The sequence below is a fragment of the Balaenoptera physalus genome (assembly GCF_965194825.1).
Source record: "Balaenoptera physalus genome assembly, chromosome: 3".
NCBI classification, from domain to species: Eukaryota; Metazoa; Chordata; class Mammalia; order Artiodactyla; family Balaenopteridae; genus Balaenoptera; species Balaenoptera physalus.
In genome coordinates this window covers 159,767,189-159,790,478 of record NC_138890.1, presented here as the reverse complement: position 1 = coordinate 159,790,478, position 23,290 = coordinate 159,767,189, and the positions used below count along the sequence as shown (strand labels likewise).

The following is a 23,290-nucleotide window of genomic DNA, read 5'->3' as shown; positions in this document are numbered from 1 at the left end:
ATTATACTTTCCCTATTTTTCATATACTTAAACCTTTAAAGAATTATCTTCAAGAATTTTTTAAAAATCCCAAAATTTTTAAGAAAATTTTTTTTCCAGGAAGCTGTTTAAAAATTTCAAAAGAATTGCAAATTTTGACATTAATGAACGAGCGGCTCAGTAAAAGTTGTCAACATTTGTCACAAAGGGATAAATGTTAGTAAAATTGTAGAATTGATGGGACTACATTGTATTATTTTTTGTTTGGATAGTTTTATTTTAATAATTAGTTTTTGCATTAGGGGTCACAAAGTTGAATTTTGTTTGGCTTACGGTATTAGTGCAGTGAAAAGAGAAATTATTGACAAATTCTCAAAAATAGGATAATTTACCAACATTTTAAAAACTTGAGATTTCACAGAAGAGTCAGGGGTTCTACTTCTTAAGCTCTGAGTTGGATTACTCACCATATGGTAAAACAGTTGCAGTTGAGTAGCATTAAGAGGAAAAATAAATATTTCTTCTCTGTTGTCATTCACTGTTAAAAGTGCAAAAGTAAGAGCAAATATAGAGAGCCATACATTTTAAGTGAAAAATGAAAGAGTATATCTCTTAGTCTAAATAGAGAATATTCCTATGTTATTTACACTAATTTGTTAAAGCAAGATATTTTGTGACATCATTGCCAGCCACGTTCCCTCATCTATACTACCTAACCTGCTTCTGCAAGGCATTTCAGTGTGTGATTCTTGCCATAAATCATTTGCTTTACCATGTGTGATCTCACTGACTGGCTTGCAAGCTTGTGGTGCTAAGTGGTTATAAAGATCTACCCTGTCAAGGTCAACACCTTGATGGAGATGCATCAAGGTGATGTGACAGTAGGCCATTGCCCTCAATGGTAACTTTGGTGAAGTGTCACTACAGAAGTTTAGTGATGCCATTACCAACATGAATGGCAGAGTAGCTGATTGTGAAACAATGAGTTTGTGATTTATTAAATATGATATCTTCTTGAACGTACGTATCCTTGAAGCTTGCAACTACTAATGTCATTGAAATTTGAAGTGATTGATCTAAGCCTTGACTAATCTGAAATTTTGTGGCCAAAATTACCTAGTAAGCCATGCTTTCTAAGTAGCTTAGATCTTATCTTCAGCACCAAATAAAAGAATAACTGAAAGAGAGAAATATAGTAAACCTAAGCCATGGGAATCACCCGTATGACTGAATTTTTGTTATTTGTTTTAAGAAAAATCCATAAATTCCTCAAATAAAATTTTTTTTTTGAAATTCACATGTTCTAGGTAAAAGGAATATTTCCAGTGAAAAACAGATTCAAATGAAAGTTTAAAAATATACATTTTTATGAAAGTACATGGAAAATACATGCCATTATGGCAATTCTATTTGGTGAACTAGAAAATAAAATGCATTGTCAAAGAATAATTGATTTTAAATAATCAAGCTGCATTTTTCAAAAAACATTATACAAAAGAATAATTTAATCTCTTGTGTTTATAAATTTAACTCTTGTCAGGAAAGCTCTGTTTAGTGTTGGGAATATGTATTGAAGGTGGTTTTCCCTTTTTACATAAAATTGAATCTTCCTTTGTCCCTTTCATATAAAATTTCCAGACAGCTAAACACATGATCTTATTTCACATGCTTAATTATCCATGTTGTTTTTATCTTTGTACAGTAAGTGTGTTTAACCCACCATTTGCAAATGTTTTATTTGACAGACAATTGAAAGTATATATCAGGTTTCATTAACATACATACAAATATATTTTCTGTGATATTCCTTGACATAAGTAATTAAGTAAGCACAGTTTTCTTCCACTACAACTTTTAATTCTGGGGAATCGTCATTAGCTGTAATCTGATTAATAGTTTGTAGACAAAATATAATCCAGTTCTTTAAATGGACCTTCATGTTTTTATTGTTCTAAGCTATAAACACTTAAATAATATAACACTGTAATGGATATTAGAGGTTATTTTCTTCAGTCACTTTATTTCTTGGCATAAAAAGCACACACGCAAAAACAGAAGCCATAGAGAGATTGAGAGACATAATAAAGATGTTAATATAGCAGTATTGGAACTGAAATTTATCAACTCCATGTGGCACGAAAAACTTGCAAGAGAGAAGCCTTTCACACTTGTGATTGATAAATTAACAATTTCACCATTAAAAATACCCCCGATTGACTTAAGATTAAGGCTCATGACTTTCATATAATGTGTATTTCCTGATTCTTTTTCTGAAATCCAGTGACCCAGGAAGTGCTCCATTCAGTGTTACTTAGTATTTCTTCCCTGCCCTCCCCTTCCCTTCCCTCCCCTCACCTCCCCTCTCCTCCCCTCCCCTCCTTTCCCTTCCCTTCCCTTCCTTTCCCTCCCCTCCCTTCCCTTCCCTTCCCTTCCCTTCCCTTCCCTTCCCTTGCTTCCCTTTTGTTTTCTTTTTTCTTTTTAAAGCTTATACTCTGTGGCTAACATCTCCCCTTTCCTTCCACCCCCCCCCCCCCACCAAGCCCCTGGAAACAACTATTATATTCTCTGTTTCTATGAGATTAGCTTTTTAGATTCCACATATAAGTGGTATCATACAGTATCTGTCTTTCTGTCTCTGAATTATTTCACTTAGCATAATGCCTGTAAGGTCCATCCATGTTGTCACAAATGGCAGGATTCCCTTCTTTCTCATGGCTGAAAAATATTCCAGTGGGATATATACATCCCACAACTTCATTATCCATTTACCCATTGAAGGGTATTATTTTATCTCTATATCTTGGCTATTGTGAACCAAGCTGCATTAAACACGGGACTGAAGCTATCTCTTCAAAATGCTGATTTCATTTCCTTTGGATATATACACAGTAGTGGGTTTGCTGAGCATCTTTAGAACAATTGTTTGGAATTCTTTGTCAGGTAATTTTTGGCTCTCCATTTTTGGGGGGCCAGCTATTGGAAGTTTCTTGTATTCCTTTTGTGGAGTCATGTTTCCCTGACTCTTCCTGATCCCTGTAGGCTTGCATAGGTGTCTGCACATTTGAAGAGGCAGAAACCTCTCCAAACCTTATGGACTGACTTTGCTATGGGAAGACTGTTACCTGCATGGGGCAGGGGAAGTGCTGGAGTGTGCCATTACCCTGGGTCTACTGGTGCAGGGCACCAAGTGTGGGCCCATGTGCCGGCATACAACCCAGGGTGGCATGATGTCTCTTCAGCTCAGGCTGCTGGGTTCCGCAGTGTCAGCAAATGTGTGGTCCTTGATAAGCGCTGAGGAGCATCCATCGTGGCTGTGGGGTTCTCAGAAGCACCTCCAAGGGCAGCAGCTAGGAACAAGGGCAGGTACTGGTGGCGGCCAGAGCTGGTCCTGTGCACACGTGTGATTGCAGGGCCCAGCTACAGGTGTCTGAGTAGTGGCAGGTGCTACGTACAGACACACACATAGTGGTGTACCAGGGCAGACAGCAAGGGCCTGGGCCAGCTCTGGGGACCTTTGTAGCTATGGGGGCGCTGGTTGCCCAAGTATGTTACTGTGGCTGCTGGGTCTTGCCATAGTCTCATGGCAGTGGGTGCAGATGACAGGGGTCAGACCAAAGTCAGGTATGTACACAGGTGGAATAGTTAGCTACATGTGAGCACAATGGTGCAGGCCTGTGACTGAAGATAAAGTCTGATCTGAGCCTACAAGCCGTGGCGGGGCCTGACTGTCAGGCATGTTCTCCATCAACCAAAAAAGGAAAATATCAAAAGGCTGCAAATAAGAAAAGAGTTTACAGTTTTGAGTTTTTAATATTCCTCTTTCAATAAGGATGGAACAACTAGGCAGATTAACAGGGAAACAGGAGGCTATAACAACACTAATAAACCAACTAAACCAAACAGACATCTACAGAACACTCCACTCAGCAAAAGCAGAGTACATATTCTTTTCAAGTGCACAGGGAACATTCTCCATGATAAATCGTATGTGAGGCCATAAAAAAAGCCTCAATAAAATCAGAAGCATTGAAATCATACGAAGTATATTCCCCAACCTCTACAAAATTAGAAGTCTTTATCAGGAGGAAACTTATAAATATATGGAAATTAAACAACATACTCTTAAATGCCAGTGGATCAAATAAGAAATTAAAATGCAAATTTGAAAATATTTAAAGATGAATGAAAATGAAAAAGTTATAGCAAAATTTACATGATGTAACTAAAGCAGTTCTCTGATGGAAATTTATAGCTCTAAATAACGGTATTAAAAAAAAGAAGAGATGTCTAAAGTTAACATTATAAAAGAATATTTCAGGTTCAGCCTGAGAGAAAATTCATAGCAGCAAAAAGGCGTACTTAAGGATTACCACAGAGAGGCAAGGCAAGGGAGAATCTAAAAGAGAGTTTGAGAGATGTGTATGCAGAATGAGAATGTCTAACACATATCTAGCAAAAGGCTAGGAAGCCATGGAGTGTGAAAGAGGGAATCCTACTTAAGGGATACCAACTGAGATTTTTCCAGAATTGATGAAGGACATGATGTCTTTCCCCAGATTGAGGCAGCATGATTCCAAAACTGTTGCATCCTACAGTCCTAGACGAGTGAGTGACTGGCACTTAGCAGACACTCAATAAACATTTGTTGAATAAATCTAAACACATTCAGGTAAAACTACGAAGAATGAAATATAAAGAAGAGATTTGAAAATGTAACATTCATTCAGATTTCCTAAGAAATAGCAATTAAATGACAACAGAATTTTCAACAACAAAAATTGAAGCTAGACAACTTCCTAGAAAGAAGGCTGGAAGAAAATAATTCTCAGCTTAGAACTGTACACACAACTAACCATAGATCAAACCTGAGGGAAAAATAAAAATATTATTATAATAAACAAGAGCAGAGAACTTAACATTAACAGACTTTCACTGAAGTTGTTGTATTTTTTTTTAAGTGATAGCTTTCAGAAAGTACGCATAGATCCTATTGTGATATCAGAAATGGTAAAAAAGGGTGGTGAATCTAAAGTGTTAACAATAAACAAATATTTGATGCTGGATATTTGGGGGTTAGAAAAGATGTAATTAAAATACAGACACAATGTCATTTTAGAAGAAAAATGTCTCAGAAGGCATGAAATATTAATATTTTATATTGCTCACAAGGAGAACAGAGATCTATTTTTATGGAATTTGATCAGTCAAATGTACACGTAAAATTGTTAACTAAGAAACAGAACATTTAAAATAGAATGTGCAATTTCAAACTGATAGAGTAAAAGAAATGGAAAACCAAAAGTAATTGATAATCTCAATCAAAATAAGAAAAGTTCAACACTGTAATAATATAACTATACGAAATACAGGTTTTATGCACATATCATGGGACATTTGAAAGGTCAAAGATATTTCAATGGCTTGATTATTTTAATTATGTATCCTTGTTCTAAGTCCAGGTATGGAACTAAATCAAAAAGGAACTGAATTTAGCAATAAATTATGTCAGGCATTAGTAACTAGATTTTTTATTTGCTATAGACACTGAATACCTATGGCTATTGTTCAGTTACCTATTTTTCAATATTTCTTGAGGGCTAGTTTTTCACCTTCACTTCAGTGAAGAAATATACATTGATTCTGACTCTTTCAAAGATGAATTGCAATTCGTATCTGATGATACATTGACCCCCTGCAAAGAATTCATTAAGCAGATGATACCGAGAAACTTAGGTATAATGTAGTTCACATCATTCCAATTTGACACAGCCTATTTAAAACCATGACCCATTTAAAGATGATTGAGAAACATGTAACAGAGCCATTCACTTTCCTTATTTGTTCTCTAAAGAATTTAGAATGACACAGAAAAAAAAGTGTGCAATTTTTCAATGGCCCTGAAAATTTCCATTGAAGATGACAAAGCCTAATCAAAAGAAATTCCTTTAATGAATGTGACTGTAATGGAGACGATATTTTCTCAGAAGCTGGTGAATGTTACTGTCTTCATGATTTGTGCTCTGATTTTAATAAATTGTTCTAGACTTCACAAACTTTATGAAATATACTCTCAAGCAAAATATTTTATAATTAAGAAACAAAATATCATGGCCCATATTATCTGTATAATAAACAAAACAGTGTTTTGGGGGTTATGTTCTAATTTCCTAGATATTTTGAAATTGAATTATTTGCTCACAATATTTTCTTTTCTGCTATTAAGCAAAGCTGCAATGTGAAAAATTTTAGATTCTGAGAAATTGTTTTTAGTTTTCCTTAGGTAATAAGGTCATATCTTAATTTTTCTCATATTTAACTGGAACTCTTTTGGTACTGCTGAACTTTTAAAATTCTTTTGGATATACACTGCTGGTAAATGCAGTACAATGACAGTAGAAGGTTAAAAATAAATGAAATGAAAGGAGAAACAATATTGTTCTGGCTTAATTTCCACTTAAAGAAAAGAAGAATGACTAGTCCCAGAAGCTCCTAATAGCTCCTTATAGGTTCTAACATAATATTTTGGTATGCTTGTTCACCAAATCTGCTTAGAGACCAAAAGGCATTTTCATACTCTTTTGCTCTAGTAGTTAATGTTTCAAAAGATAACTTATTAACCCAATGCTATGATTGTTATTTTACTATCCTGTTGTTGGAATCTGTTTTTGAAGTAGGTTATGCAGCGTATATTCACAGGCATATAACTTAATGCTCACCAATAGCAGAAACTTTAAATATAGCATAAGCATAGGCACATTTTATTAGGAAGGAGTGTGATCTACTACAAATTGACTTAACATGCCTTCAAGGAAAAGGAGTTTCTCTCATATAGTAAGTCCAGAGAAAGACAGCATAGAACTGGGGTAGGGTCTCCATGACAACATCAAAATACCAGAATAACTGGAACAGAGGTTATCTAGGGATATAAGTAAAATGTTCCAGCCCTTATAGGAGACTGAATAACATAGACCAAAATTCTCATTAGCTTTGAGAAAAAATAAAAGTCATTCACATGTATTAATTCTGATAATAATTTGTAAAATTATCAATAACTAAAAATACTTCAATTATTGAAAGGGAAAATATTTAAAAAGAAAGGGCTTTTGAATAAAGAAATAAACAAACATAAGCAAATCATAAATCAAAAAAGACCATAGCTTTTCCTTCTGAGACACTATGGTTTAGAAAGTGTTCCCTGGTTACAAGTAACAGAAACTGATAGTTGGAAACAGGATTGTTCTGAGGACCAACATGAGGAATCAAAAAGGTGAAGATAATTAGGGCAAATTCATATGAATCACAATGGCTGAAACACAGAATATGAGAGAAACAGGGATGAGCTGAATTTGATGGTGTGGTAAAGAGTGCTAACAATCCTCGAATATCCATTTTCTGCTTCTTCCTTATAGAGAATTTCCCAGCTGTTAGCTAGACTTTCCATTTACACACTCTATTTCATTGTTTTCATTTCATTTACTATCAGTTGCAGACTAAGTTTGGGTCAATGGAATGTGAAAGGAGAGATGGACAGTTTCAGATTGTCCATGGACAATTTCGGATTGTCCTTAAACCCAAACTTGTTGGCCCTAGAATTCCTTTTCTTCACTTTTCACAGTCTGGAATAGGAACATCTCTCTGAAACTTGCTTGAATCATACAGATAACGGAAAACTTTGAGAAATATTTGGACAGAATAATGAAAGGGACCAAGTTCCCTTAAAAAGGACTAGACCAGAACCTAGTGATATATACTTCTATCTTTTCAACTACTGTTTGCTTTTTTGTTTTGGGGGTCTATTTAATACAGTATCATAGACTCTACCATAATTATTACAAGCAATTCTTACAAGCCTTGGGCTAGACTTTGCAAAGTATAAAGAGATAACCAGAGAAGTAATAATATCAGGTTTTTATTTTAGAAAGATCTCTCTGGCTACAGAGTGGGGATCCAATTAAATTGAATGGTTTACAAAGGAAATTGGTTTGCTAATACAGGCAAGGTAGGTTTAGAACTCTACTGAGTAGGGTAGATATGATTTACATAGAAAAGAAACAGTGGAAGAGGAAAAGGTTTGGGAGGGAAAAACATTAAGGTTTTGAGGTCTGTGGGAAATCTATATTTTCCAGTATCATCATGGAAATACAGGTGTGGAGTCTACAATGTTGGAAAGATTGTTAGAAAGATGGTTGAACTAATAAAAATAGAGTTGTGTGTATTCTAGCTATGATTTATTCTAATAGCTTAAAATAGAACTTCAAATGGTACAAATTGGAAAATAAAATTCAGTGGTTTTGCTTTGTTTTGTTTTAGAAATGTCACTATTAAATAACATTAGAAATGACCTGCATTATGTAATTCAGTGGCATAAATATACCAGTTTTTGTTTTTGTTTTATTAAGGATGCTCAGAAAATGATGAGTTAAGGGAAGTCATAAAACACTGTCAACTTTAATAACACTATTATTTTATACCATAATCCAAATTCTATCATTCAAAAGATCATCTTCAGATTAGAATTCTGTGTACATAAGGAAAAAAATTAAAAATACATTAGGTCAATGTTGAGGGTGAAAATAATAAAACAAATATATGATTGCAGCTACTCCTATTCTTTTTGTGCCCAGCTTACAAGTACATGTGTACAATGTGTATAGATAGAGAAATTTCAAAGGAATGTGATCACTCTTTTATGTTAGTATGACAAGCTTCTATTTGCATATGTACAGAAATCCATATTCTAATCTGTGATTTACTAGAAACTAGGATTGTCACCAGTGTTTCAAAAATAGAGTGAAAGCATATATGTGCTAAACAGAATTTTTGTTTAGGTGAATCTTTAAAATATTTATATGTTTTGTTCTTGCTCTGGTAAATGTTGAAGAGTGAGAGATGCATTATTCATTTCCCATCTGAAAATTCTAGTGGAGCCTCTGAGTTGTGAGATATGGACCATCGCCCAGGGCAGAGTTGGAATGGGGAATATGAGGTGTTTGTATTTCAGTGATATCCTGAAGAAGAACCATGCGTGTTTAGGCTAATCAAGGGAAAGAGGTTCAAGGGTTTGAAGGAGATAGAGCTGGAATAATTCAAGAGAGAAATATTGAAGTTAGTTGAAGATAGGGAGGGTTTGATGGAAAATCAAGGGTAGAAGTTTGCAACCAGTTTGAGAGTTTGAATGTCTTGATAGGCTGAACTATCTGTCATGGCCAAGGGAAAAAAAAAATCCAGCATTGACGAGGTTGAACCCACTTGTCTTTCAACATATCACTCACATGTCAACGATGAAATCTCAGTAATCATCATAATGGAATGGAAAATATTGTTCCCCTTTCCCAATTTTCTTGTGCCATGTTAGAAAAGGAAACTGACCTCAAAATGTAATAAGTGGGATACTATAACTCTGGATTGGAAGGCCAACAAAATATATCTAAATCAAAATATTAATATTTTGGCACACAAAAAATACATAAATAGAAACATTTATTGTAGCCCTTTCAAGTGTGAGCCTTATTCTTTTAAACTTGAAATTGGAATTTTTAAAGATGGGCGTATATATCATATTCCCAAATAATCAAAAGCTGCTTGTACAATTTGATTACAGTATACCTAGAGGTATAATTATTAAAAATGCGAAGATAATTTCTTATTCATGGTTTATCAGAGACATTTGAACAGAGTTGTAAAACTGAAATACACTTTTCCTACTGTAGAAGATTTTGTATTTGCAGCAACTGGAGTAAGTACCAGAATTCATTCTATTCCAGGGTCCCTCATGCAGCAGTAGGGCTGTGTTCACATAGAAGGAATTTTAATCTGAGTTTAGATGTCTATAGTTCTTTTTTTTTTGATTTTTTGAAGGATAGTTGATTTACAATGTTGTGTTAATTACTGCTGTACTGCTAAGTGATTCAGTTATACATATATATATATATATATATATATATATATTCTTTTTTTTTAATGTTCTTTTCCATTATGGCTTATCATAGGATATTGAATATAGTTCTCTGTGCTATACAGTAGCACCTTGTTGTTTATGCATTCTATATATAAAAGCTTACATATGCTAACCCCAACCTCCCACTCTATCCCTCCCCCACTCTCCTCTCCCTTGGCAACCACCAGTCTGTTCTCTATGTCTGTGATTCTGTTTCTGTTTCATAGATAGGTTCGTTTGTGTCATATTTTAGATTCCACATATAAGTGAAATCATATGGTATTTGTTTTCCTCTTTCTGACTTACTTCACTTAGTATGATAATCTCCAGTTGCATCTATGTTGCTGCAAATGGCATTATTTCATTCTTTTTTATGGCTGAGTAGTATTCCATTGTATATATGTACCATATCTTCTTTATCCATTCATCTGCCTATGGACATTTAGATTGTTTCCACGTCTTGGCTATTGTGACTAGGGCTGCTATGAACATAGGGCTGCATGTATCTTTTAGATGTCTATAGTTCTTTAATGATTCCTGCCATTTTATAAATCTCTCTTTACAGGTTGGAAACAAACAAAATTTTTTCCAAATCAGATCTGAGAAATAGTATGTTTCACAGTATTCACAACTTCCTTTGGGGGAGAATTTTGCATTCCTGATAAAATGTCTAAGCAATTTTGTGATAAATTTAATGGTATGAAGAAGACTTCTGGGAATCTAGTACCCAACAAACCCAAGTAACTGTCAACCATATGTATTATTATTTTATTCAAACATATTTTCCCCTTGTTTTTAATCTAACAGTCATTATCTAAAGTTTCTCTTTTGTAAACATCCTTACGAAAAAAGAATCTTGTAATTGACTTCTAGAGTTATCTTTTCGGCAACATGTTTGTAATAAAACTTTGACACTGTTTTTAATTATCCAAAATTTGTTGGTTTTGTTTCATTTGTAACAAATGCAGCATTCACTACAGTTTCAATGAACTGTGACTAAAACTGGAACATGGTGCAACCAGGAAAGAAATATTTGGAAACTTATATACAAATAACTACACTTTCCACTGAGATGATTATGTTGCATTACCTGATTTCTCTAGTGAATTGTGCTACTTCCTAAAAATATTTTAAAAGCATTATATAAAATAATATAAACTGAACTTATGTTAAAATGAGAATATTTAAAATATTTTGGGGGATGTGGCGCTATGTTCTATCTGATACTGTAGTTTTATTGTTTTTAAATGTTAAATAACTGCATGTCAATTTCTTTTTAAATATATATTTTAAAAAATTATGATCATATAGCTTAATCCTAGAATAAAGACCCCAGATTCTTAAACATTTAGTATCTGTAATAAATAGATGGAAATATTCATTTCAGTAGAGGAAGTGCATCACGAATAGTTATGGTAAAGCTGGACCATTAGGGTGAACCTTGGGATTTTGCTGTTGTTATTGTTTGGGAAGGAAGAATTTGGCTATGTTTTCTTGGTCTTTTAGATATAAGTCCTGTTGTTATTTTTGCCTACAGGGTAGCATTTTTCTTAAATACCAAATGACTTTAAATAATTAATCACTTATTATTTTAAAAAAATAAAAGCAAGAAAACAAACACCCTCTCAGATTTATAAAAAGAGACCTTCATAACTGCTGCATCAGAAATTATAGCTTAGAAAAACATCTTGGTAGCTGTATCCTTCCAAAATATTTTATTAAATTCTCCAAAGATTTTAATTATCTCTCTCCATAACTTAAGAAAAACTGCGTAAATGTTTAGCTTCAAGATGCCTAAAGACAGAGCTATATATGGACTCACATTTATTTGAGTGAAAGAAAATGAAGCTGTCATTTTGAAACCGACAGAATATCGTCTCTTAAACGATGATATTCAAACATAGATTTTTGGTATTTTGAATTTCTTTATATAACCCTAATTTGTTTGTAGGATGAAATACCCATTGTCTTTCCTTTTAGGGTGGGAATAGTCAGAAAAATTGTATAGTATAACTTGGATCCTCCTTTTTCCCTAAGAAGTGTGATGTATGCTCTTGACTGAGAATGGATTAGAAGAAAGCCTTCAACATGTTTTCCCAGATTGTTTTAGTTTTGTTTGGTTTTGTTGTTAATATCCTTTTCAGTTAGGTTTTTTTTTAAAATTTTCCTTCCAATTGGGAAATTGATTCACAGTTGTAGGCATTCATTGTAATAAAGTACCCAAGATGAGAAAGGGTTATTTAAATTATCATAGGTACCTAGCCAAACTTGTCTCTTGTTATTATTCTTTTATAAAAAGAGTTGTTAGAAAAAACACTTCTCTTTATGAAAGTTTTGACTATACCTGAAATGTTGGTGAAAGGAGTTGAAGGAAGAATTTTCTCCCTTTGTGTCCAAAAGAAAAAGAAAAGGGTTATGCTGTATATAAACAAATGAGAGGTAGAAAAATTGCACAGTGCTAATTACATATTTTTTTCTTTGATTGTAATTTACTTTATCAGTGTTGAATTTCAGGAGATCTCAATAAAAACAGAAAGCTGTATGTAAAATAACATCTACTTAGTATGGAAAACCATTTTGGTCACTGTTTTATTTCTAAAATCAATGTGTATATGTAACATTAAAAATGCTTAAAAATGAAAATAAGCCAGTTTTTAAAAATATGAATGAATATATCTTTCCTTGGAATTTATCACAATATATCGAATAGGAGAAAATTACAGTTTTCTATGTGGATTCTTTTATAAAACTCAACGCTGTATGTGCTGCCACCTTTTAAAAGTTTATGATTGAAAAGAAAAAGTTAAAGACCTCTTCACAGCTTTGATAAAAATTGCTTTATAAAAGTCTGGCCATAAGGAGATATAAATATCATAAAGAGAGTAAGTCAAATGGTACATTATATAAATAGAACCAACAACATCATACATTTATAGGATACTGCAAATCATCTGGATTTTAGCTCTCAGAGACAATAATCGTTTCAATGTTTCAACTCAGTATTATTCAGTAAAGTAGTTTTGTTGTATTTTTATAATATGCTCCCTCCTGTATACTTGTCAGTTTCATTCAATATTTTCAATGACAGAGTTCGTGCATCCATCTACAGAAGAAAATCATGGTTAAAAATATTTCAGGGATATGACATAAAGGTCATAACATTTCAGTCATTAACATTATTCCCCGATTATTTTCTAGATTAGATATTTAACACTTTTAAAAATGACTCTGAGTTGAAACTTTTTAAAATTATGAATTTTCTATAGTTTGCAATTTATGCAGCTGTGTTAAAACACATCTATTCCTTTGTGTCACTACAATTACCTATAGTTGTTTGTCCCTACTATTAAATGATCATTACTAGGATCATAAATTCAGACTAATCTTGGAATGACCAAAAGCTTATGACAGACAGATCGGCTCTGGGAACTTACAGTCCTGTGATAGAAATATAAGTATAATGAACTTGAATTTAATTAAACACTGGCCAGAAAATACAGCATGAAAAAACCTCCACATTGGTTGGATAGAATTTTATAAGTATTGTGTTTCAATGTAATCATTTTAAATGTTTTACGGGTCCATTAAAACTGTCTATTTTGTCTTTACAAGTTACAAAAGTCACACACAATGGTCAGTAATTTTCTAGATTCTTTTTTAATAAATTTATTTATTTATTTATTTATTTTTGGCTGTGTTGGGTCTTCGTTTCTGTGCCAGGGCTTTCTCTAGTTGCGGCAAGCGGGGGCCACTCTTCATCATGGTGCGCGGGCCTCTCACTGTCGCAGCCTCTCCTGTTGCGGAGCACAGGCTCCAGACGCGCAGGCTCAGTAGTTGTGGCTCACGGGCCCAGTTGCTCCACGGCATGTGGGATCCTCCCAGACCAGGGCTCGAACCCGTGTCCCCTGCATTGGCAGGCAGACTCTCAACCACTGCTCCACCAGGGAAGCCCAAGATGGCATTTCTTGATTTGGATGCTGGTTGCACAGAAAGTTTAATTCATGAAATTCATTCATGTAATTCACGTATACGTTTATGATTTATACACATTTTAGCATACATATTACTGTTCTCAAAAGGTTTTGCTTAAATAAAAAAAGGAAGACTTCAATATGAATTAAGGTCTAAGTGATCATATTTGATGATATTACTGGATCCACAGACCATGGATATATTTCCATTAATGGAGCAATAGTCTCCACCCTGTTCAACCTGTTGCAGTGGTTTGGGTTCAGATTTACAATTCATCTCACAGCACAAAACAGGCATCACCCTGTTTTAAGGTGGCTTAGTTTCAAGAACTAAGAAAGAATTCATGACAGGCAACAGTGTAGCATGCAAAGCAACAGCATAACTTAACTTTCGAGACTCGGAGGCACAAATTCCCATTGCCCTAATTTAGCAGTTCAACATGTGGTCATGATGATAATGGTTGAATGTTTACCCACATTTATCAGTGATGACTTGCCAATTTTAAGCTGGTCATATAGCCTGAGACACCAGTTCACCTGGTAACTGTCTTTTAATTTGATCAGACTTTTTCTTCCTCTTAAGGTGCACTGTTGGAACATGGCCAGTTTCCTTGAAAATAGCTCCCTCTTGTGTTCCTATCTAAGTTAACAAGTCTTATCATACCCAAGGTGAGCCTCCAGAAAAATCCTTTCCATGTCCAGTCCATACCAAATCCAGTTTCCAAAGCCCTAAGAACATCTTACTACATTGGGGCAAGTGATAGCTGAGTCATCAAAGTGCTGAGTACTTGTGGTAATGGTGAAATTCAAGTAAATTATATGCACCCTCAACAAATATGTCATCTGGGCAATTGTTAGCTGATCATATTCAGAGATGTGTTTCAAGGTGCATTTCAATCAATATGCAAAAATGACTTTGCATAAATATCTTTTCTGAAGTTTCAGAAACAAATTATCACTGATCTTTAACTGTTAACATCACCAACATTCATCATTTCGGACGTTATGCTGTTTCAATAGCCACTTTTATAATGATCCCTCCATACTCATATGTGGTCTAAGAACAAAGCAGAATCTGATAGAGGAGCAGGCAGTAAAAATCCCTTTGCTTTGTACCCATGCAGTTGTCTAAAAAAATGCCATCCTGGTTCACGGCCACATGGTGCACCAGCTGCTCTCTGCCAGGCATAAAGCATACAGTCTAGTCCTAAGGTAGTATTTCTTTTAAGATTATAAAAGAAACTATATGATAACACAACCAAGGAAATGCTACAGATGTGATAAATTCAACTGCTGTTAATCAGGATATTCAACAAGAAATACTGGCTGATGTCTTTTCTTCAAACGATTCAAGTTGTTTTGGGGTAAATCTTAGGATTTGGCTTCAGTTACATTCTCCTTTTCAGTGGAAAAGACATCTTGGGCTTCTTCCAACTTTGAACATAAGTCAGCACTACATCAAACAGAAATGGCCAAGAAAATCATTATCTTGCTTTGGGAAGCTAAGTTAGATATGGAGTGATAATTTCCTTTTCTGGTTTCCTTATCCATCTATAAACTTCCTTTCAATCAATCACAGTTTCTTCCTACCTCCACCCCGGTGTACCATCTGTTAACCTAGATTTTATATCCCTGATAGTGATAATGAAAACCCACAGGGATAGCCTTAGCATAGCTTGCATTGTACATATTTCCAGGAAGAAGGAATAGATTTAGAATAGATTTAGAATTACAAAAAGGCAATGTGGAATAGTACAAAGAGTTTCCATATACTCCACACCCAGATTCTCGTATTAATGTCTTACATTAGAATAGTCCATGTGTTACCATTAATTAACTAATATTGATATATTATTAACTAAAATTCAGTATTTATTCAGATTGACTTAGTTTTTACTTAATTACCTTTTTCAATTCCAAGAGCCCATCCAAGATACCATATTGAATTTGTAGTCCTGTCTCCCTAGGATCCTCTCGGTTATAATGGTGACAAAGACTTTCACTGTTTTCCTTGACCTTAACAGTTTTCAAGAAAGCTGGTCAGGTATTTTGTGGAGTGGTCCTCAATTTGGATTTGTTGATGTTTTTCTCATTATAGACTGCAGTTGTGGGTCTTACAGAGGAAAACCACAGAAGTAAATCATCATTGTTTATCACATTATATCAAAGGTATGTATCATAAACATGGCTTATTACCACTGATGTTAACGTGGAGTTTGTCAGGTTTCTCCACTGTTAAATTAATCTTTTTGCCCCCCTCCATACTTTTCATACTATACTCTTTGGAATAAAGTCATTTTCCCAGTCTACACTTAAGGAGTTATGCTTCACCTCCTTGAGAGTGAAGAATTTACACAAATTATTTGGAAATTTTCTATATGGAAAATTTTTTATTGTACCCCATTTATTTATTTATTGAATCATTTATTTATAACACTTAGGACACCTGGGTATATATATTTTATATTAAAGTTTATAATGCAATACTATTTTATTTTGTGGCTCAAAATTTCTGGTTTTAATTATTTGGAACTCTTTTGGTTGGCTTCTCTGTCCCTTTGACATACTGCCATCATTGTTTCTTTTTCGCTTATAAGTACTTCCTTACTTTGGCAATGAAAGATGCTCCAAACTCATTTATTTTCTGCCCCAGTCCTAGAGTCAGCCATTTCTCCAAGGACACTGACTGATTTCTTTTATTGGCGAATGGTACTAGAAACTGGTATCTTCTGCTAAGTGTGCTCATTGATCCTGGGGTGTCACTGCTTCTAGGTTTTCTCAGCCAGCAGGGCGCAGGAGTACATGTATATGTACTAACCTGTACACATATACACTCCCTCTCTCTCTCGATCTGCACATGGGTATGGATCGTTGCGGTCCATTTTTTAATACCTTGTTAGAGTTTTTTTTTTCTTTTAATTTTTGTCTATGTTCCTGACTACTGTTGTTCTGAGGGTTTTTTTTTTTTTTTCTTGTAATGTCATTATTGACAGATTACTGAGTCAGAGTGGAGAAAGTGCCTTAGACAAGACACTGTATAAAGTGTTCTCTGAATGGGATTCTTACTCTAGGAGTGCTGCTATGTGTATGAGCATGGCTGGCCTGAAGGATGTGAGTTCTTGACTGCAACTCCTCCTAGAAACTGCAATGTACTGGTGTGGGAAGGGCAAATTATCTTCCTCCCTTGGCCTTGTGAAGACCATCAGGCAAAATCTTATAATTGCCTATGGTCACATCTGAAAGAGCTAGGATTTGGGGCTAGAACCAGAACTGAAGAGTTGAGGAACTCTAACTCTTGATCCTTTAGGACCTGAGTGAGTAATGTAGGCTACCCATCATGTACTCAAATGACTGCAACATTAAGAGGCTGTGAGAATAACTGGTTAATCTGTCTGAGGCAACAGCAAACCAAGATTATAGTAGAAATTATTCCAAACAGGATGACAGGCTGCCTAGAGAAGTGAACATAGCCAAGAGCCTCAGTCGTTACCAAACCAGGAAAAGATGTCCCATAGGCCAATAAGTTCTTTTCTAGAAGACCCAGGAGGTCTTGTGTTCAAGCCTCTTATGGACTGTCGTACTTTGTCAGTTTCATTGATCCAGATGTAACACTATGAGTTGGCAATGGAACATATTGTTCCAGAACCATTTGTAGAAAATGTTAGGGAATTATCATCCAGTTTCTCACCATTAAGTATCTCATCATTAAGTGATGGTAAATATCTCAATATTAAGTATCTTACCATTAAGTATCTAAAGTCTCAGATCCAGTTATTCCCTAAATTTAGTCATCGTACTGGATCCTCTATTACGCCATATTAATTAACCATCCTCAGCTAGTAATATGTGTATACTGTCACAGTTTTAAATTCTTCTTTGACTTTTTTCTCTGAGAAGAACGGACATGTGGACACAGGGCGGGAAGGGGAGTGTGGGATGAATTGGGAGTTCAGGTTTGACATAAATACACTACCATGTGTAAAGTAGATAGCTAGTGGGAACCTGCTGTATAGCACAGGGAACTCAGCGCGGTGCTCTGTGATGACCTAGATGGGTTGGATGTGGGGGGGTGGGGAGGGAAGTCCAAGAAGGAAGGGATATAGGTATACATATAGCCGATTCACTTTATTGTGTAGCAGAAACTAACACAACATTGTAAAGCAATTTTACTCCAGTAATAAAAAAAAGGAAAGAAATACATCAACCTATTATTTCTATAATGAATCCATTTTATTTTAATAGTGATGAAATTGAAATTTGGTTTCTGGATTCAATATGCTTGCAAATTCAGATACCCTGCATGAATGGGAGGATGGTGATGTACAGTAGTATAAAAAAGTGAATTTTACTTCGTTTCCTTTCAAAGTTAGAATAAAATAGGAAGCATTCACCAAGTTTGTGTGAGAATATCGATTCCTTTAGACTGTGGGACTTCCTGATTAACTTTTATCATGTCTGATACTGTGTAGGGTAAAATGCATGAATTTATTCTAACCACAATAATCAATAGTTACTCTTATGAGCCATTTAATTTTTCACAGGGCACTCAAGACAGATGTATTGCAACTTGGTGGGGATTAGTGCCCTTTCTTTCAACATTTCTTATTTAAAGCTGATATTTCTTGTCCTTGTAAAATGTGATACTACTTAATATTCACTATAAAGTAAGGTTTTGGGAAGTTTTAAGTATTCTCATGTAGTATGACCAATTAAAACCGGGCAAAGGGGACACTTGCCCAAAATCCAACCATAGGTAATAAATGTCAAAGCCCTCTGCACCTCAGTCCTATCCCAATCATGCATTTATGAATGAGTGATGACACTATAAGGTCTACTTTTCTTTCTTGTTTTCCACTTTGTTATTTCACTATAGTCTCAGTGTCCTCCACTACAGCATCACTTCACCCACCAAGATCTACATTTGGCTTACTGATAACCCCCTCACATTCTCCATCAGGTATTGCAGTACATTGTGCACTGGTTGGCAATTATCATTATCCTCGGGTTCATTTAGACAACAGCAAATGCAGCAAATGGTCCCTGATCTCCTGCTGGGTAATAGGCAAAAAGTTTCTAGACCTCAACTCAATCATCTTTCTTCCCACTGCCATAAGAAATTGAATACATTTAATACCCTGCTCTAATACCCGTTTCCCAGTTCTATCCACCGTCATTGGATTTATATTGTTTTACCACAATTGCCCTTGTAAGTTTATCAATGACTTCCGTATACTTATTTTTCAGTCCTCATATTTCTTTGTTTTTAACATCTTTATTGGAGTATAACTGCTTTACAATGGTGTGTTAGTTTCTGCTTTATAACAAAGTGAATCAGTTATACATATACACATATCCCCATATCTCTTCCCTCTTGCGACTCTCTCCCTCCCACTCTCCCTATCCCACCCCTCTATTCACCTCATATTTCTTGATTTCAGTCGATCTCTCATTCTTCTTTAAAACTCTGTGTCCATGGACTTTACAGCAGAACACGTCCCTATTTTTTTTTTCCTTACAATCTGAATACTTTCTGGATCTTCTGTTTAGATTTCTGTGCCCTCCGCCTTATTTTTAAATGCAGAATATTCTTATCCCTCTAGTCTACACTGTCTTACAGTCTTTTCTTATAACTCTATATTCTCTTGATAATTATGTCGGGGACTCAGCAAACTTTACTCAGTAAAGGACCAGAGAGTAAATATGACCAGAGAGTGAATATGGCTTTGTGGATCATCTGGTCTTTGTCATAATTACTTAGTTCTGAATTGTAGTGTGAAAGTAGCATAGACAATGTGTAAACCAATGGTGTAGCAATTAAAAAGCAGCATTTAATTTACAAAAATAGGTAGTTTGGCCCTTGGACCATACTTTACTGGCCACTGATCTTGTTCAGTCTTGTGAATTTTATTTGTCTCTGTACTATTACAATATATGTACTTTCTAGCCAAGAACACTTTTGTTACCGGTAGAGTTTTTGTTTAACCCATTATTTGATATCCCCATTTGGCTGCATCACAGAATCTCAAATTAAGGATTTCAAACTATAGTCATAATTTTCTATTTCAAAAATTTCTTTCATCTCAGAAAATGCCAATATTATCTTAAATCATTCTTTCAAGACAGAAAATTATGAGCTACATTTGACTTCTTCCTTGTCATAATCTCTTACATCAAATCAGTTTTAAACTTGTGTCAATTATTTTACCTAATTATAATATAAATATGCACCTAGATAGTTATCCAAGGGAAAAGAAATCATAGCTATCCAAGAGAAAATAAAACATATGCCCAGATCAAGAACTACACATTAATATTCATAGCAGCATTATTCATGGTAGCCAAAACTTGGAAACAATCAACTACTCATCATTTGGTAAACTGACATACTAATTGTATGTATACTATACATATCCCATAGTGGGTTAATCAGAAAACAAACAAAATTTGGATCCATACTTAAAACAGACTATGTGGAAAACATTTAAATACAATAGACTATGTATAAATTACATGATTCCATTTATATGACATTCTAGGGGGAAAAAAAACCCTATAGTGATAAAACAAAGCAAATGATATAGATGGTTGTGCAGGAATAGAAGAGAAAATTAACCACAACGGGCCTGGATGGAATTCTTTGGAGTATCTGGTACATTAAATATCTCAATTATGGTGGTGGTTTTATGACTCTATAAAATTGCCAAAACTCATCAAACTGAATACCTTACAGGGAGATTTTTTTGATATATAAACCATACCTCAACAAAACTGTGAAAACAAACAAAATATAACCAAATAGAAAAAAATCAATCGACTCTGCTCTATTGAAAAACATTTTTCTGACATTTGACTATCATGTAGGTAACATGACCTACACAACTCTTATTTCGACTCCTACCTTTCTATCAGTTTTGTCTCCCACCAGTTGATTCCTGTTTGTCTGCATCAACTGTTTCACTTTAATAAAGGTTTCAGTTTAATAAAGATTCAGTGGTTTCAGTTTAATAAAGACTCAGTGGTTTCTCCTCTGTTCCTCCTTCTCTGCCATCTTCCTTAGCTAGCCCAAACACAACTTTGAATAGATTTGAAATAACTCCATAAGGAAAAACTCTCATGATAAACTTTACTTAGGACTCCTGTTGTCTGTTCTCATAATGAACTGTACAAAAGTTTTTCACACTCATCAAACCTATCATTACATATGCAGTATTAGTTATTCCCACTCTGAGTGTATGTTAAAGTCAGAGATGGTGACTTTCTTGTTTATTGCTTTTATATTGTGGAGAACCTAGTGAAAAGTAGATTCTGAAATATATATTAAATGTATACATTTTTAAATATCAGTTGTAATCTGGTAAATTAGTTTGCTAGGGCTACCATAACAAAATATCAGAGACTGGGTGCCATGTACAACAGAAATTTATTTTCTCACAGTTCTGGAGGCTAGAATTTCAAGAAATGGCAGTGTTGGTTTCTCCTAGGGCCATTCTCCTTGACGTGAAGATGTCTGCCTTTCTCTGTGTGTGTGTATATCCCTGGTATCTCTTTTGTGTCCAGAATTCCTCTTCTTACAAAGACACCAGTCATAATGGATTAGGGTCCACCCTAGTGGCTTTATTTTAACTTAATCATTTCTTTAAAGACCTTATCAATGTACTAGGTATTAGAGCTTCAACATATGAATTTGGGAGATGGACACAAGTCAGTCCATAATATCTGAGAAATAAAATCAAATGTAGATGGCAAAGTACACATTGGCTTTTGTTTTGGGAAGGAGTAGTCTAACAATCTCTCTGGAGAGTGAGTTCTCAAGGACACGGTAATGTGTTATTTTCCTTTCCTTCTCTCTGCACCTAATAGCCTGGCACCTAGTAGAGAATTTAACCAAAAAAAAAAAGTTTGTTATATTTAATTTCATTAAACTGAATTAAATACAAGGACACAAAATAAGCTCCTTTACCACTGAGCAATTGATATTCACTTAGCATATACATATTCTTAATGCATTAATTATGTGAAATACACACAGAACTTGAGGGAGAATCTGGATATTTTCAGTGCTGTACTTTTTAATTTTCTAGCTTGGATTCTGCTGCAAAGTAGTGAAGACAGGTGAAACCACCAGTATTGCCACAGAGAGGTAATCAAACCAAGTTTTTTTAAAAAAATAAATTTATTTATTGTATTTACTTATTTTTGGCTGCGTTGGGTCTTCGTTGCTGTGTGAGGGCTTTCTGTAGTTGCAGCGAGTGGGGGCCACTCCTCATTGCGGTGCACAGGCTTCTCATTGCGGTGGCTTCTTGTTGCAGAGCATGGGCTCTAGGCACTTGGGCTTCAGTAGTTGTAGCGTGTGGGCTCAGTAGTTGTGGCTCGCGGGCTCCAGAGCGCAGCCTCAGCAGCTGTGGCGCACTGGCACAGCTGCTCCAGGGCATGTGGGATCTTCCTGGACCAGGGCTCAAACCCGCGTCCCCTGCATTGGCAGGCAGACTCTCAACCACTGCACCACCAGGGAAGCCCCCGACTTTATTTTTTAAGATTAGCTTTTAAGAATTAACCGAGTCTTAGTTAATTCATTGCATGTTTGCTCAGCAGACTAAACTTGGGATTCTTTCTAGCACAACTTACTCATTTTATTATTTCTTTAAAATCATGAATTTATGGCAGATGATTTCAACTGTATGGGAAATCGTTAAAGATGCCTTACATTTGTGGGTTTTATCTATTAGTACTCTTTACGCAAGTTCAAGATGTTTAAGTCGTAGCTACATATACAGGGTGAAATTAATCAGGCTTTCTAGAACATTAACATCTCTCAGAAGTGGAAGGGTGTTTGATCATTTTTGGAATGTAAATCCTGATGAAAGCTGATGTGATATGCTTTCACATAAGTATTTATAGCATGAATAAATCAACTCAAAACATTTGCTCCAACAATAAATGCTGGAGAGGGTATGGAGAAAAGGGAACCCTCCTGCACTGTTGGTAGGAATGTAAATTGATACAGCCACTATGGAGAGCAGTGTGGAGGTTCCTTTAAAAACTAAAAATGGAACTACCATACGACCCAGCGGGACTACTGGACATATACCCTGAGAAAACCATAATTCAAAAAGAGTCATGTACCACAGTGTTCATTGCAGCTCTATTTACAATAGCCAGGACATGGAGGCAACCTAAGTGTCCATCAACAGATGAATGGATAAAGAAGATGTGGCACATATAGACAATGGAATATTACTGAACCATAAAAAGAAACGAAATTGAGTTATTTGTAGTGAGGTGGATGGACCTAGAGTCTGTCATACAGAGTGAAGTAAGTCAGAAAGAGAAAAACAAATATGTATGCTAAAACATATATATGGAATCTAAAAAAAAAAAATAAATGGTTCCAAAGAACCTAGGG

General features: G+C 35.0%; 1 protein-coding gene and 1 long non-coding RNA gene across 36 annotated transcripts in view; both read left to right on the top strand.

Moving 5' to 3' along the window:
- Window positions 1–23,290, top strand: part of LOC309656873 — a 1,296,162-nt gene that overhangs the window by 4,515 nt on the left and 1,268,357 nt on the right. For 32 of the 35 annotated variants that reach the window (XR_014261524.1, XR_014261525.1, XR_014261535.1 and 29 more), the window contains exons 2-3: window positions 15,986–16,056; window positions 21,969–22,027. The exons of 1 other annotated variant lie outside the window; for it this stretch is intronic. This is a non-coding gene — a long non-coding RNA (uncharacterized lncRNA). The remainder of the gene's footprint in view (window positions 1–15,985; window positions 16,057–21,968; window positions 22,028–23,290) is intronic. 2 more of the 35 variants (XR_014261557.1, XR_014261558.1) reach the window with 1 other exon arrangement.
- The window catches only part of LOC309656857 (serine/threonine-protein kinase MARK2-like), a 145,305-nt gene that overhangs the window by 27,996 nt on the left and 94,019 nt on the right, over window positions 1–23,290 (top strand). The gene's annotated exons all lie outside the window — the stretch shown is intronic.